Source organism: Canis lupus, chromosome 7 (genome assembly GCF_003254725.2).
Source record: "Canis lupus dingo isolate Sandy chromosome 7, ASM325472v2, whole genome shotgun sequence".
Taxonomy (NCBI): Eukaryota; Metazoa; Chordata; class Mammalia; order Carnivora; family Canidae; genus Canis; species Canis lupus.
In genome coordinates, this window is record NC_064249.1 from 54925433 (window position 1) to 54941980 (window position 16548).

Below are 16548 nucleotides of genomic sequence, written 5' to 3' on the forward strand. Positions count from 1 at the left end.
CTGTAGTAATCATTTCACTATATATCTGTGTGTATCAAATCATCATGTTGTATAACTTAAACATATAGTTATTATTAAAAAATAAAATTTAAAAGGGGTTTCCATCTTATGGACCTCTCAGTTATGATGACCTGAGAAATGGACATACACATATGGCCCACTGTCAGGTGTATAAAGATCACAGAAATTTGGATACATATTGTTTTTTTACACATACCTCACTCTGACGTCTCTGCTGGGTGATATCTTAGCCCACAACAGCAATAAGAACTATAGGCACTGAAACAACAGGAATTTGTTTTCATTCCAATTATAGAATGGATCTAGGTCTGATTAAGTACTTTGAACACGGAATAGTGGAATACTACTACTTTTTAGTAAATCCACTTCATCTGCCCTACTCCCTCTCTTCATTTATACAGAGAGACAAACCATTCCATGCTGCTGGCAATGAAGAAGAGATCATTTACACGTTTGTTCTCTACCTTTGCACCTTTCTTGTGTTCTCTGTGTCTGACTCTCCCTTCTTTCCCTCCCTCCCTCCTTTATTTTTCCTTTAATAAATACCTTTCTACCTCAGATATTGTCAGTACTGAGAATTTCACACTTTAAAATATTTTACCAGGGGATCCCTGGGTGGCTCAGCGGTTTGGCACCTGCCTTTGGCCCAGGGCGTGATCCTGGAGTCCCGGGATCGAGTCCCACATCCGGCTCCTGGCATGGAGCCTGCTTCTCCCTCTGCCTGTGTCTCTGCCTCTCTCTCTCTCTCTCTCTCTCTCTCCAGGTCTATCATAAATAAATAAATAAATAAATAAATCTTTAAAAAAATAAAATAAAATATTTTACCAGGTACCATCTTTCATTCCTTCTTGGAAACTTCCTATTCTTAGCTAATAACAACTTATGCTTGTGAAAATACTTGATGTTTCAGAGTTGATGCTCATAGCTTATTCTATATTCCAAACAACAAAGAGTAAAAGGAAAGAATGATTTCAGAAACAGCATGGGCATTTTACTCACGTTCAGTGTTATTATAATGCTTTGGGCATTTGTCATCAAGGAAACAGTCCCCTTTATTTGCAGTCGTGGCAAAAAAATTATTTTGAAAAATGATTATAACTCCTTGCTCAAATTTAGAAGATGACCCAGACATATGAAAACTAGAGAGACTAAGGAAACAGCAATGAAAATCACAGAGCGTTAAGTGGATTTAACAAAATCTGTTTATCTTTTTGAAGAAAGAGTGATATATGAACCAAACTTGAGATCATTTGCTTGGCTCTTATCCAAATTGCTGCCAGTGAGTGGCAAATAACTGATTTTTAGCTAGGGAAATGTTTTCGAAAGACTTTCTCTGATGAAAACACTCCAGGTGGAGAGTGAATCCACTGGAGCAACGGTGTGGGGGCTCCGCTCCTGGGTTAGCTGGGCTTTGTCTCTAAAGCTGCAGGGACAACTTTGTTCTAAGTGGAAAGAAGTTGGCTGGGTGAGCCCCAGACTTAAAAAAAAAAAAAAAAAAAAAAGGATGACCATCAAACATCTGTAGACTCCACAAAGAAGGAAGCAACATTAAGTTATTACTCAAGAAATTTTCTCCTCTAACTTGCTCTGCATATCAAAGCTACCTCTTTTTTGAAGCAAGCTGCTAGCAGGCCAAGGAAAAGGCACAGGAGTCTTCTGCACTGGAGAGTTGATGCTTCCCTACACCACTCTGCATTGTTTACATTTGGTTCTCCCCAGCCCTAAGCAAGAGTTCATTTTATACTAACCCTAGCATTGTATTTACTTCTATTTTTAAATCCCCTGAAGCACACAGAACCACAATGCCTGAAAGAACAGAATACTAATGGAAATAAAATAGGTTGTAAAAATCGTAGCCAAAACCCAACTACTCGTGCGAGATGAGGCTGGCAGGTATATGATGCAAGAGGAATAAATGCGCAGATAACAATAAACACACCGAGTAGCACGAGGGAGGATTTTTACCCTGCTGCTTAATTTAGTCAAAGAGACCAACGCTCGGGACCCATGCCGCTGACCAGGTGTCCTGTAAGAGCAGCAGACCATTTTCAAAGATCAAAACAAGGAAGCTCACTTTTACTTGCAGACGCGAATCACTGCATTCTTATTACTTCTTTCTAGTTTTCTTTGTTTTAGTTGCACAGACACCCTCACACACACTACCGAAGACATAAAAATTCACAAGGCTTTAGACTTTCAAATAATAAAGGGTGAAATCAGACAGGAAGGAGCTGGGGTGGAGGGAGAGAAATTTGTCCTGTGCCCATGGAGGGCTGGGGGTGGGGGTGCCGAGGAAATTCCACCCAGCAAGTTATGCTCCTGCAACAGAAGAGTTCAGTTTCATAGATTCAGTTGTGCCTTACCTGGTTTTGTAGTGAAATGCACCAACATGCCCCTAATTCTTCCCCTAAAGTACTACATATGCTGAGAGCTATAGTATTTGACCGTGCACATTTCCACAGAAGAAACTCCAAAGCAACCTTTAACTTCAATAAAACGCTGTGTTCATTCTTCCCCTTGTGCTCAACACACAGCAATCTAATACACCTCATCATGTGGTCCGTTGCCATGGTAGCAATGAATCCAGCTGCTGAAATACAAAAGACTGACAAAAAGTTGCCTTTTTCCCCTCCACCCACCCTGACAAAGTCAGAGTTTTTTTCCCCCCTGTATGACAAGTCTAATTTGAATATGCTTCTGGTGCTGACTCAACTTTGTGAGCAAGGGGGAAAAAAAAAAAAGAAAAACGAATAGCAGAGGTACGAGAAATAAAAGGTCCCCAAAGCATTTAAACAAATGAAATAACTATATGCATTTTTAAGTTGCCACTAATCCCTCAAAATATTGATCATTAGCTGCTACGTCTTCCAGCCAAGTATATTTAGATGTCAGCTACTAACTCAATAGAAAATGCAGCAATGATCTCACAGCTCCTTTATATATATATATATATATATATATATATATATATATATATATATATAAAAGTTAAATAATTCAGTCACCACGGATGCTGAAAACACTACACCAGTGTATGAAGGGCCAGTCTCAAAGTATTTTCCTAGAGCAGACTTCTAATCACAGCTCAGAGGTGGGAGGTAAAATTCTTCATTTTCTTTTCATCATACCCTGTGTTTAACCATTATTTAAACAGATGAAGTCTCGGTCTTATTTCAAGTGATCATAGATTTGGATCTGTGGTGACACAGCCCAGTAGAATCAACCAAACCATACTTGGGGGCTCTATATTAAGAGTAGGAGTTTGGAGTTGAGACAACAGCAACTCTGAAGAATCCTGGGACCCCCAAACCCTTGGGTATGTGATTACAATTTAAGCAACCAGATTCAATTTATTCCTGGTCCTTTAAGGAAGCCTGGTGGGAGGCCTGGGTGACAGTCTTCATCTCAAGTCAGCTGTGGTCCCTCCTTCCCACTGGGGACATCCTTCACAGCAGCTGCTCTCTGTCTTCCAGCCAGCAGCAACTCTGTCCCTCGGGTCTCACACTGCCTGCCACTCCCCCGTGTCCACAGCTTTGCTTACTTTCCAAATTTAGCTCATATTTCATCATAGTTTTTTTGCATATCTCTTCTCTCTCTTTAGACATGGACTCTCTCAGGAAGGGGAATGTGGTCTTATTCATCTTTCCATACCATGTAATGAGCAAAGGGCTTGGCATAACGTAGGGCTCAGTGGCTATTTCCTGAATGGATGAAGCAGGGAAATGAATGCTTTATGTCAGCACGGTGGAGGAAAGCTCAGCTCCTCTGGGATTATGTCCAACCCCTGAGGGGTTTGCACAGGCTCTTCCTTATTATTCCTCACTGCAAAGGGAGGCAGGCAAGAGTAGCTCTTAAGGGGAGCAACCATGGAGTTACCCCGATGTGGGTTTGAAATCCAGCTCCTACCAGACTGGCTTTGTGATCTTGGATATATCATTTAACCTCTCTAAACCTAGGTTATTGGGATCCCTGGGTGGCTCAGTGGTTTAGCGCCTGCCTTTGGCCCAGGGCGTGATCCTGGAGTCCCAGGATCGAGTCCCACGTCAGGCTCCCTGCATGGAGCCTGCTTCTCCCTCTGCCTGTCTCTCTGCCTCTCTCTCTCTCTCTGTCTCTCATGAATGAATAAATAAATAAATAAAATTAAAAAAAATAAACCTGGCTTACTCTTTTGTAAAATTTCTACTTTAAAGAGTTATGAAAAAGGATTAAATGGGATAGCCCAAGGCAAATGCCAAACACTGAACTTGAAACATAGTAAGTGCTCAATAAATTATGCTAGTGTTATTTCACAAAACTGTTTATGAATTTTGAACAATAGGGACAATAAGAAAGCTCACTGACACCTGACTTTCCCTTGCTGATAAAACTGTCATTTCCAACCACATACACATTTTTCAATTATATGCTTCATAATATGAGTAGTGACCATTCATATGGTGACCATTTCAGGCAACTAGCCAGGATTGCTTGCTTCCACTTACAAACCATCTAGAGGAGATGACCAGTCAAAAGGTTTTACATATTCCCAATGTGAAATGGACTGTGAAAAGAGTATTAAAGTTGGTAGTAGATTAAAAAGATCTTTTTAGTATGAAAAACATGAAGTAAAGCAGTTCATTTTGATATTTATATCGAATTTTCAAGAAGTGGTCTCTGTTACGTAGTAGCAGGTTTTTTTTTTCAATTAAAATGGGATATCAAGAATTGTCATCATAAAGAACCTCAGAATAGAAATTATGTACAAAGATCACACTTTTGCAATTTATCAGGGTTGGTTTAACAGCAGCCTTTGAAAGGTCACCTTGATCAGTAACAAGGGCTGTAAAGGGCTCACCACTACAGACTTTTAGCTGCTTTTTTCCACAGTCATCTAACTCAGGAAATTACCAGACACCCAAGCCAATTGCAAAGGAAAATGGGCATTAATATCCCTTTGAAGCCTTATAGTGCAAAGCAGCCAGGGGTTAAAACAGCAACAACAACAACAACAACAACAACAACAACAAAACAGAAACCTGTGATGGAGAAAAAACTTTCATGGTAGAAAGTTGCAAAAAGGAATAAAATAAATGTGCACTGCAAGATTTCTCTATCATAAAAAAAAAGCCCTACAACAGATCAGTAGAGATTATTAAAATAGTTTTGGCATTGCTACAACTCTGAAAAATCCTTCAGTGCTGTGACTCATGATGACACAGTCCTATAAAGCGTGAAACTGAGGCAGAACAGGCAAAAAGGCAAGAAGCATATACGCTGAAAAGTCAGAGCCTCTTAATCCTCTTCAGGACAGTTGATGAAGGAAAGAGGAATAGAACCACAATTTGAATAATTCATAATTACTCTCATATGTGGCTGGCTGAATAGACACTCTTTCACTGCTCGTATTCATTTCTTTAGGCTTCCTTACTTTGTGTCTTTTTCCTCCTACAGATGGGTTATGCATCTCACTGTTCCTTGTTTTATAAACTGAAGAGACTGTCATTTACCTAGTTAATGTCTACTACTCCTAGAGCATAACTACGATTAGTAAACATACTTCGTCAGATGTTAAGCAACTTATTTGATTCTCTCTCTTAAGCAGTAGGGAAATATGATGTCAATATATTTGGTTTCACAAAGTCTCAAATCCCCTTTTGCAAATGTTAAGATTCACTTCTTGCTCAGTGTGAGCAAAATTTGTAACAGATTCTATGCTGTTGTGACCCGCTTAATTTCATACAAAGAACCTAATCACCTAGGAAGAAACAGTTTTTGAGACAGACTGCTTTAGAATGCACCCAGGAAGATGTGCCAAGCCTGGGACCCACAGACCTGAGAAAGAACTTACAAGGTCCTTTGCTTCACGGCTCTCTTTTCCAGACATGAGAGCACCTAAAATCCCACAAACTCAAGGTAACAGCACGGGCTCAGAGGTCCCACCCTTGAATTAAGCAGCCTGGCTACTAAAAAAAAAACTGGCTGCTAATGTCAGTGAAATTAAAACAAGACAAAACATTTTGAACCTCTGCAAAGTCTATTTTTTTCAGGTCATGTTTTAAAATTGTTACTTATTTTTTTAATAACCACAAAGAGCTTTATTGTTAGGGTACTAGTTTAAATCAAATAAGAGAACTTGTTCACAGCAACAACAAAAAGATTGTGATCTATTGAACAATTTCTGCAGGCGCATAGTTTCTTGGGCTGCTTTGAGCAGCTGACCTAAAAAATATTAATCGGATTAGTATCTATTCTACTCATGAAAATTTCTTATGAAAGAACAAGGCTATTCCAAGGCATCTCAGTTTATATAACTCACTATCAAGATATTCTGTTTTACCCTTAAGATGTTTTCAAAACATGCACTTCTCTTTCGAACTGTATTAACAGTGCTATAAATAAGTATGTGTTTCTAAGTAGCACTGTGAAATCCATGGCTATACACTGTACGAATAACTTACTGTGAACCCCGAATCATTTTATCCTGTTCTCATATGGAAATTTATTCTCAAATTCCTGCTTTTGGATTTTTCATCTCTTCAAAATTCATAATTATACAGTTATATTCTGGATTCTTCCTTAGTGCAAAACACACCGAAACTTAATAATAAAAAGTCACACCACACACTCATTTTCTCACTGAAAGGTAATATCACAAGGCCAATGTAGAGAAATTGAAAAATACAGAAAGATTTATGAAATAATATTAAAAGCACACATAATTTAACTACCAGAGGTAACCAATATCGACATTTTGATATATTTCTTAATTTTATATGCTAAAAATCCTGGATGATTTTGACTAAGTTTTCTCCTGCTTAAAGAAAGACATGTAAAATAAAAACACCATATTACAGGTTCCTTGAAAATATTTTTAATAGTTGCATACAATACCACTATTTGAATGTATTAGAATTCACCTACCCACCTCTCATTGTTAAATATATACTTAGTCTTTCCAGGTTTCTTTGTATAAATGATATATCCTTGTATATAAATTTTTGGTTATATCTTGGGTTATTTTCTTAGAATAGGTACCTGTGCAGTAGGGGGAATTATGGGGTGTAAGTTAGAAATCTAAGGATAGAATTTTATTTATTCTTTTTTAAGCATAGAACTTTAGAGTTGGAAAACGCATCCCTATAATTGAGTGTAAGATTTCATTTTATTGACAAGGAAACTGAGGCGAGATAATTGGCTCAAAGTCCTGCCATGAATTTTTCTAGGGCAAGAACACAGATTGGGGTTCTTTGTGAGTCCACTTAGCTTTCTGTCATTTCACCCTGCTGACTCTAAATGGCAATTCATCTCTGGAGTGCTCCTTCCCAATTCTGGTTTGGTATCTTCTGTGAAACTCCATAAGGCAGGGATGAGAGTAGCTTGGATGGGGGTGACACAGTTTTATTTTTTATTTTTTGGTCAGAGACGATCCACATGGCAGCATCTCTACAGCATATATTCTCTCAGGTCAAAAATCTATCCTGAGAAGAACAAAAGGGAAGAAGATTCCAAGAGAGTTGAGAGGTCAAGATGCTCATAAAGTTAGTGAGTTTAAATTGATATAAAATTAGGCAGAGCTCTTTGATAGACTCCAAGTTCTCTTATGTGCTTGTATTCTGTTGGAAAAACAGAAGATCTGTGGGATTTGAGTGGCAGACTGTTAGGTAACTTGTGGAGGTAGGGGCATAAGTACTTATCTGGTCACCCTCTGTGACAATCCCATATTCTACAAACCCAGGTGTGTTTGCACAGCCACAACGATGTCTTCATTTGACAGAATATATTCTTTCTCAGAGGGAAAAGTGGAGAACATTTCTGAAAATCAAGTCTACCCATAAAGTCAAGGAAACAGGTATATTCCTGAGAACTCACTCTTGAAATTATTCATTTTCTTAGTCTGAATACATAGTACACAGAGATTATTATTTCTCGGTCTTTTCCATGTGACTTATTCTAAAATAAGATGACTTATTCTAATTCTAATTCATAAACTTTAATTAAGTGTCTTCCAGAATCACATATTGTATAGCAAAGAAATATAAATAGCCTACAACCTAGATGGGGGAGATAAGAATATGGATAAAGAAATATGGATAAAGAAAATGTAGCTGTAGATATAATGTATGAAATATGGATAAAGAAATATGGATAAAGAAAATATAGCTGTAGATATAATATATGAGAAAATATAATTAAGTGACTTGAGAGTAGATAGATAATTTAATTAGGTCAGCTTAAGCAGAACATTACTGGGGGAAATCACCCATTCGGTGTGCCTCGAAATTGGAAAGCAGTTTTTTTGGGGGATGTTACGTGTGTTTTCCCAGATTCTTTTCCTTTGTGTTTGAATAGTTGGACTATGTTTGCACAGTATACAAGCTAAAGCTCTATGGAGGGATGCCTGATGTACCCTAAGGGCATATTCAGTGACCAAGATTAGATGTAGGAGTGATAAAAGCTACTGAATTTCTCCCTTCCACTGTAATGTACTCCTGAGAAAGGATAAGTAATTAAATAGTTGGTGGCAAGGTGAAGGGAGAGGAGGGGTAGTAGCTGCTTCTCCAGTAATATGTGTGTATATATTGTACGTGAGATGGAGAGATTAAGAAGCAAGTGCCGTGTAATGCACCCTGTAGGCACTCAAAGTTAATTATTGATGCCAACTTTGATAAAAATAAAGGGTATTATAAAATGAAGCAAGTTAGGAGAACAATTAAAGGCAAGACTATAAAAGAAGAAATTATTAAGGGAAAACACAGATTGAACAGCTGGAAAAAGATATAAGGTGATTTAGGGGGGAAAATTAAAGAAAGAAGCGTATGTAGTTAAAGAGAACACACAGCAAAACTACACAGGAGGTATCAGAATACTGAAGAAATGCACAACTGAGAAAGTTGAAGAAGTTAAGACAAGTGATAAACCAATGTCTGATGTGTCATTCTTTATACTTAAATGAATTCCACTGTTGGAATGAATGAAGATGGTATATTTGATAATTAAACACATTTTATATAAATTGACCCATAATATAAAGATACAGGGCACTTGGGACCCTTCTGGGTGTCTCTGGTGGAAAACACTCCTTTAGCAGAGATCATCTAGCTGACATTTCAGAGGGTCCTGTAGGTGGCGATAGGGAGTTCACTGGAGTCCATCTGGGAGCTATTAGTCATGCTCCCTACTTCATACTGGTCAATTCTCCAACAGGCCATGGCATTCTGTTTAAAGCCTCACAGTGACATGTGAAATGGAGAAACTGGAGAAACCATTGCACAATGGTGAACAATGAACAGGAAGGGAAGTAGCACAGAAGTCTGTGAGGGAGGCACTTAGGCGTTTGAAAGGCTATCTGCACATAAATATTGGTGAGCAGGTGTTCTTCATTTTTTACTGAAGGCACCACACTTTGTGTTTGCCAGGTGAGACATCAGAAAGGACTCCTGGCATAATATCAAAACCATGGCATGTAAGTAATATGAGGCAGAGAGGCATTAGCTTCTACTTTGTTCATCACAGATGAATAGCGTTTTTGGAGGATGTTAGCCACTCATGTTTGTTATACACGTAAAGACACTTTATATCCCAATGGAGACACAATTACATGTTTCTATACACACACACTGAGAAGACAGAAACTTTAGGTCATACATCAGATCCTGTGGCTTGGATCGCCCACCCACACTATGATACTTGTAGCCATTATATACGATATACAAACACTATTTGTTTTATCTATTTAGGACTTACAATATCTTTGAGAAACACTGTAGACCACTTAAAAAATGAAAGTAACCAAAAATATTTTCTAATCACTTATAACCCTACCAGCTACAATTGATATTTTTGTATTTACTGATTCATATCTGTCTCCAAGTAACTATGTAGATTAATTTTAAAATGAATTGTTGAATGGGTGAAATAGGTGATGGAGATTGAAGAGTATACTTATGATGAGCACTAAGCCATGTATAGAATTATTGAATCACTGTACTGTATACTGGAAATGAATTTAATACTGTACATTAACTGCTGGAATTAAAATAAAAAATTTAATAAATTAAAAAAACAGAAAAATACTTCAAGAATGATAAAAAATGTAAATAAAAATACAAAAATGAGAAATAAAATAAAATGGATTGTTACTTTTAAAACTGCAGCATTTTCCATATTCTAAAGGAGGCTAGAGTCTTCATGACCATCTTTGAAGAACTTTCTTTTTTTGGAATAAACTTTAATGGGCCTACTGTTTATATATAAACTAGTCTGCAAGAAATTGATGAAGGAAGAGAAATTAAGCCACTCTATGTAACAGAGAAAAACGGTCCCTTCATTATGGGTGGCATAGGTGGAGAACTGTAAGTTATTAACTGGAATGAGTAAGGATCTGGGGCCTAGATCAAGGGAGAATGGGTGCAGAAGTTCTGGACACAGCGAACTAGGTCCAAGTCATAGGGAATTCCTATCTGTAGGGGAAGCAGTTTCTAAAATATGGTGGCCAGGAGGAAATGACCAATATGGGATCCCTTCTGAAGAGTATGACTATGGTCCAAGGAATAATGATGCTGATGACTAATTTTGGGATTCTGACTTATGGTATCTCTGTTATCATCATCAAGATGTTGAAAAAGCTTTGAGAATTGCTCTAAGCTTCCAGCGAGTAATTAAGTCTGTGTCCACTCTTGGAATGGGGTATGAATTAAAAAAATGCTCTCTGAGAAAGTGATATTTGAGATGGCACCTGTGCAGAATGGGGACGAGTCTTTAGGCAAAGGGAAGAGCATGTGTGAGATCCCTGAGAGGGAAAGAGCATGATGTTTTCAAGGAACACTAGAAGAACTGTGTGGTTATAATATGCATAAAGAGTCAAGGGTCATGGCATGGAAAAGTTGGCAGACTAGGGCTTTGGAAGGACTCCAAAATTTATTCTAAATACAGTAGGAAAGTTTTGAAGGATTTAAAATCTAATAGTGACACAATCCAACTTTTTTAAAAAAGATTTTTATTTATTTATTAGAGACACAAGAGACACAGAGAGAGGCACAGACACAGGCAGGGGGAGAAACAGGCTCCTCGCAGGGAGGCCGAGGTGGAACTCGATCATAGGTTTCCAGGATCACACTCTGAGCTGAAGGCGGTGCTAAACCACTGAGCTACCTGGGCTGCCCCATAATCCAACTTTTACTTTTAAAAGAGTGTCCTGGCTATAGTGTGGAGAATGGACAGAAGAGGGACAAGTGTGTTTAAAGAGCAACCAGTCTGGGACAGGCACCTAGGTGGCTCAGCAGTTGAGCGTCTACCTTCGGCTCAGGTTGTGATCCCAGGGTCCTGGGATTAGGACCTCTGCCTCTCCCTCTGCCTATGTCTCTGCCTCTCTCTCTGTGTCTCTCATTAACAAATAAATAAAATCTTAAAAAAAAAATACTGTCTGAGGGCCAGGTGTTACTTCTGAACTAAAAAGCTGACAATGGAGACAGTGAGAAATGCGTACATTTGAAATATATTTTGGAGACTGAATTGACAGGACTGAGTCATAAACTGAATGAGGGAGAATGAATAAGAATAGAAGGTAAAGAAAAACCCTCAGTAGTAAATGGAGGTGCCATTTACTACAGTGCAGAAGCTGGCTGTAGGAGCATGTTGAGGGAATGCAACATGGGACAAGGCAAAGTATTGAATTTAAATGTCCCTGAGTCAGGCAGTTATGTCACATAGGCTGTGTCTCTATATGCCTGGAGCCCGAAAGATAGGGCTCAAAATAGAGATGTACAGGTGAGAGCTGGAGGTACAAGAGAATTTTTTAAAGCCATGGGAAAAGGAGAACATATGTGGAGAAGTGCACCCAAGACTCCTCTCCAAGACAGAGAGGGTCAGGGAGGTAAGAAGAAATTCTTGTATGTTTCTATGGAAGCTAAATGGGAGTTTTTCAGGAAGGAAGGGGTGGCCTTTGAATTGAAAGCTGCTGAGAAGTTAAGTAAGACGAGAATGGGAAAAGCATTCATTAATTTTAGAATATGGTGATAATGACCATCTTAATAAAAACCTTTTTCATGAAGGGCCACCTGGATGGCTCAGTGGTTGAGCATATGCCTTCAGTTCAGGTTATGATCTTGGGGTCCTGGGATCGAGTCCCACATTGGGCTCCTCGCAGGGGCCTGCTTATGTCTCTGCTTCTCTCTGTATGTTTCTCATGAATGAATAAATAAAACCATAAAAAAACCTTTTCCATGGAATGGTGAGGGACAGAAAAATAGGAGTTAAGGAGGTAGAGTTAGACTGGGTAAGCAAAAAATTTTTTTGAGAAAATTGGATTTGTAGGGGAGCAGAGGTCGGGTAGTAAGTTAAAGGAAACATGAAATCAAGGGAATACTTCAAATATAGGAGACTGTAGAAAATATTTACATGCTGAGAAGAGTGGTCCATTAAAGTCAGAGAGACTGATGATACGGGAAAGAAAATGGTTGATGGCATGTGCACAGCCCTAAGAGGGTAAAAGCGGACTAGATACGGAGCACATGTGGAGAAATTGCCTCTCTTGTGACAAGATGAGGGAAGAAGGGTGTAGATGAGGGTATATGTGTACATTTGGGCATGGAAAGAGGGAGTTCCTATCTAGTGGCTTCTATCATCTCAATGAAGTAAGAAGCAAGGTTGCTAGCTCAGAATGAGGAATGTGTAGAAGAATTTCGATGCAAGGGGAGAAGTAATGAGCTAGTCCTTGTGTAGATGAGGAGAATGAGCTGATTATAGAGAGAGTATTGCAAGCACATCTGATGTAGTGTACATGAGTCTAGCATGAGTCTAGCATGCTTAGTTGTGTGACTTTTTTTTGACAAAGCTCAGCCAAAAAGGTATGGATAAGTGAGGGTTCATCTACTTGGTTTGCTATTGCCTGGTGAATATGATGGGAGGGAAGACATGCAAGAGAGTTGAAGGTACATAAAAGGAAAGGGACCATGGAATCTAACCAGGCAAGGAAGGAACTAAGGACAAGAGGTAGTTATTTGACAGGGAGAAAGAACTAGGACAAAAAGCTTCTATAATGAACACAAAGAATTGCAAGTGTGGAGATCAGAACAAAAGATCCAGAAGGGTAGAAAGTAGTGTTTGGAGAGGGAGATATCTTGCTTGTTTTTCTGATGGTAGACATGGTTCAAAGAAGTAGATGGTTGAGGTCAAATGGAGGGATTTATTTTTGGATATAAGGAAGGTGTTGATTGGATCATCCATGCGTATACTGAAGTTATCTAGAACTAAGCACAGAAGCAGTGCCAATCAAAGTTCTGTAGGATACAGAGCTAAACTCTTTCCCTGTGATCTGTGGCTGGGTAGATTTTGTATGGTGAGAGTTGCTGGTGGCTTTCTTCATCATTGCATTGATAGAGCCTCCTTAAGTATTAATTCAGCACCAGAGGAAAAGAGAGCTGAGAAAGGGGAAAGAAACAAGGTGCCGAGCATAACGTTTGAACTTCTGAATCTACCCTTATCTTAAGCCTAACTATTCCTATTTTGTTAAACTAGCCTGAGTGTTTTTTTTTTGTTTTTGTTTTTTGTTTTTAGCTTTTATTTATTTGGGAGAGAGAGAGAGAGAAAGAGCAAGCAAGCATGAGTGGGGTGGAGGGGCAGAGGGAGAGGGAGAAGCAGACTCCCTTTGAGCAGAGAGCTTGATGCGGAGCTCGATCCCAGGACCTGGAGATCATGACCTGTGCCAAACGCAGATGCTTAACCAACTGAGCCATCCAGGCACTCAAGGGTTGTTATTTTACTTGTTGCACAAGTAAGAGTTCTGTTTTAGTTCCTTCTACCTAAATGACACCAGATCTGCCAAATCTTCATTGATTCAGGAAGGATAACTAACTTATCCTTCACAAAGTATGATATAAAGGGCACACTGTAAAAATATTAATATTTAAGTAGCCCAATTAGAACAGAATGGCATCATATGGATGCACTTTGGATTGTGGGCAGTGTTTTCTTCAGAAGGTATAAGGCAGGAGTTTTTTATTTGGTGGGTTGATTTCACCATCCAGCTAAATGTGCTCTTACTCTACACAATTTTCTTTTGCTTCTACATTGCTTTTTAAAACAATGGGTTTTAAAAGGGAGATAAATGTTTCAGAATCCTTAAAAACTCAACTTGAAAAAGGTAATACTGTTAGAGGCTTGAATAAAGAGTGAAAGAGGTGCCTGGGTGCCTCAGTCAGGTAAGCGTCCAACTCTTGATTTCAGCTCAGGTCATGATCTCAGGGTCATGGATTGAGCCCCATATCAGGCTAGATGCTCAGTGTAGTGTCTACTTGAGATTCTCTCTCTCCCTCTCCTTCTGTGCCTCTTCCTCCTTGTGAGCATGTGCACACATGAACCGTCTCTCTCAAATAAATAAATATATCTTAAAATAAAAAGACTGAAATATCTGCCCCCCCCCCCCAAAAACTGATCAAACAAGTTCGTAAGCATTTGGAAAAAGCTGAGAGCGTGAGTCTTAGCAGACATTTCATTCTGTAGAAAGCATATCAAAGATGTTAGGATCTGGTCTTGTTGCTTTTTCAGTCATTCGCTTGTCCCCTATCAGAGCATCGAGAAGAACATTATATTAAATGCTAATTCTCATTCTTATGATTTAATGAGCTACTTCTGAGAAAGCTACTGTTTCACCAGCCCATTAGAAACGTCTGAAATGGCTGGTGCTGAACTAAGGCTTAGGTCACCCAGCTGAAACTAATGTTAATGTTTCAGTTATTCATTTATGTTCTTCAGCCTCTTGGACACACCTCCACTGGTTACTAGGCAACCACAGCTTACTGCCTTTAGTATACATTAAGCATGAACTCTATGTGTGAGTATGGAAAGGGTCTGAATATTTTAATGAGAAGGCAATCATGAGCTGAACTAGACTATTATCTTTATTATTAGGTAAACGTGGGGGACCTCACTATTTTTCAGAAAGTGGATGAATAACACTTTAGTGACAAGCCTTCACGCTTACAGGTGCAACCGTGTACACAATAGCCTCAGAGCTGGAGGATATGGAAAACCTCAAAGGAATCCTTTTGATCAGATGGAGGAAGTCCTGTTCAGAACTGTGTTTAGGACGGGAATTTACAAGCCCTGCTTCTTAGGCCCTTTTAGCTCTTTGGATGGTGGGGAGGGAAAGGCCAGGGGAGCATGGAAAGGTGTTTATATTAGGGTAGTTTTACCACTGTACTTAATGTCTGAAAATGTTTCTTGCTAAAAAGAATTCAAAGTGCTGTGGGAATGTGCCAGAGATTCGGGTGGTGGCATGCTTGGTGTTACTCTGGTGGCACTGTTGGCCATGTAGGAGGGTATGTGAACCCAGCGGGGCTCTATCTGTGCCGGTATAAAATGGAACTTCACTGAATTGAGGTCATAAAAGGCTCATTTACAGCGGCTGAATGGGAAGAATGTAGCCTTCTCTGGAACATGATGAGGCTTTTTTATCTCCAAATGTGCCTTCTGCCGGATGCTACTACTCTGGGAAGAAATTCAACTTCAGAAGAGAAGCCATGTGATACTAGGGTTGTTCGTATGCATCAGGGAGGGATAGTATAAAAATAAGAACACTCTTAGAAAAAGACAGCCACCTTACTCATCTCTGCAGCTAGACCTGGAAGAAAAACTATGGCAAGGATTTATTTGAGACTGAACACGTATCATACACACACAAACAGAAAAATTTCCAGCCCACTGTTACAGAATTGTAAAGAATGATAGGAAAGAGAGCTAAGGTATTCATCTATTTTGATCATTTGAAACAATCAGATTCACGGTATAAGATTTTGCTAAAATAAACTGTATGGATTTAAAAGTCAGGTTTTGAAAGTTACAAAAATCAATTGATGGTGGAGATTCAAGTTAAAACAGTAAACTGTCACCGATATGAATGCACTAACATTAAAGCACGTTGTGATTAACTTTTGTAAACACATCATAATCCTCAGTTTTTGATAGGAAAGCATTGTTCCATCCATTCTCATAATGATCACAGTTTTAAAAAATCATACTTACATAAAGGTAAATAGCATCCTGCAAACTCTTCTGGGACACTAACGGGAAATCGACAGACAAAAGAGAACAGGCAGGGACCTAACCTGGGGCAATGAATAGAAGTCTTATTTTTTCTAAGCTACTATATGTTTATTTTACTCAAAGATAGGCACTGCAGTGTGCATATGCTACTCATATTTTTTTAATTCTTTTTCACTCTGGAATAGTAACAAGTTATCCAAAGCAGTAGACCAAAGGCACAGAGCTGTATCTTTTTGTTTTAATATATGGGGCATTTATAGATTTTCCTATTTTACATTTCTTTTTTAAAGAAACGAGTACGTTACAGTCACACTAGTTGCCATTTTTAGCATCACATTATGCCTGTCAGCACCTGGACTATTTTGTTATTCCCATTAAAGGGCAGTTTGTGGCTTTTATGCTGGGGTTTCAGACATGCGCGTACCAGACAATAAGCAGGATGTGAGCTAGGAAGGCGTTTTGGATTTTGCTCAGCTGTATATCCAACACCTAGCAAAGCTGCTCCTG

The 16548-nt window shown here is 38.9% G+C and overlaps 1 protein-coding gene across 40 annotated transcripts in view; it reads right to left on the bottom strand.

Annotated features, from left to right (window-relative positions):
* The window catches only part of DTNA (dystrobrevin alpha), a 371751-nt gene that overhangs the window by 178687 nt on the left and 176516 nt on the right, over positions 1 to 16548 (bottom strand). The window contains exon 1 of one of the 40 annotated variants that reach the window (XM_049112764.1): positions 2385 to 2541. The exons of the other annotated variants lie outside the window; for them this stretch is intronic. The gene's annotated coding sequence lies outside the window, so the exon portion shown is untranslated. Of the gene's footprint in view, positions 1 to 2384; positions 2542 to 16548 lie in introns of those variants that run through there. 40 annotated transcript variants of the gene reach the window in all.